This window comes from Triticum aestivum, chromosome 3D, assembly GCF_018294505.1.
Source record: "Triticum aestivum cultivar Chinese Spring chromosome 3D, IWGSC CS RefSeq v2.1, whole genome shotgun sequence".
In the NCBI taxonomy this organism is placed as follows: Eukaryota; Viridiplantae; Streptophyta; class Magnoliopsida; order Poales; family Poaceae; genus Triticum; species Triticum aestivum.
In genome coordinates this window covers 474,584,257-474,584,979 of record NC_057802.1, presented here as the reverse complement: position 1 = coordinate 474,584,979, position 723 = coordinate 474,584,257, and the positions used below count along the sequence as shown (strand labels likewise).

At 60.4% G+C, this 723-nt stretch overlaps 1 protein-coding gene across 11 annotated transcripts in view; it reads right to left on the bottom strand.

Moving 5' to 3' along the window:
• Positions 1-723, bottom strand: part of LOC123079781 (pentatricopeptide repeat-containing protein At3g09060) — a 9,657-nt gene that overhangs the window by 4,647 nt on the left and 4,287 nt on the right. The gene's annotated exons all lie outside the window — the stretch shown is intronic.

Below are 723 nucleotides of genomic sequence, written 5' to 3'. Positions count from 1 at the left end.
CAAACTCTTTTTCAACAAACCGGATGAAATTCGTGCAAACACTGCCGGATTTCATACAAACACGGCGGATTTTCATTACATTTCGAACAAAAAAAAGACCCGCCCCTAAACCTATCCTATGGCGGCGGCGGCCGGCGTCCAAGCCCGTGTCTTCCTCCATGAGCCGTCTCCATGATCACCGGCGGTAAGACCGATGAAGTGAAGGTGCTGTCTCCGACGAGGAAGAGTAGAACACAGGAGACGGACCGGCCCACATGGGACACCAGGCCTTGCCACCTCCCCGTGGCCTACTCATCCTCAAAGGAGTCCGCGACCTGTCCGTCCCCGGTGAACGTGAGGCTGCCTTTAAATAGCGGATTGTGTTGTGGTGTGGAGTTAGCCGGGTGTGGCCACCTTTAAATAGCGGATTCCGGTGAGGCGAGGCGTCCGGGTGCGTCAATGCGCGGCGCCGGAGTGGGTTTCTCAGCCGGCGAGCCTGCTTAATGGCAGCATATGGACGGACGAGGCATTGAACAGGCGTGGTAGATATCCGTCCCGTCCCGTCCAGTCACGCGTCTCCGGCATTGAACAGGCGCGGACACCGGAGACGCGTCGTGGGCGGCGTCCTCGACCGGCGCGCCGCTTCAATGGCGGAGGCAGAGAAAGGTCGCGTCGCCTGAGCCGCCTGCAATGTGGAACGGCGCGCTCTACAGCGGCATGAATGCGGGCAGCTGGCGCCGGGCG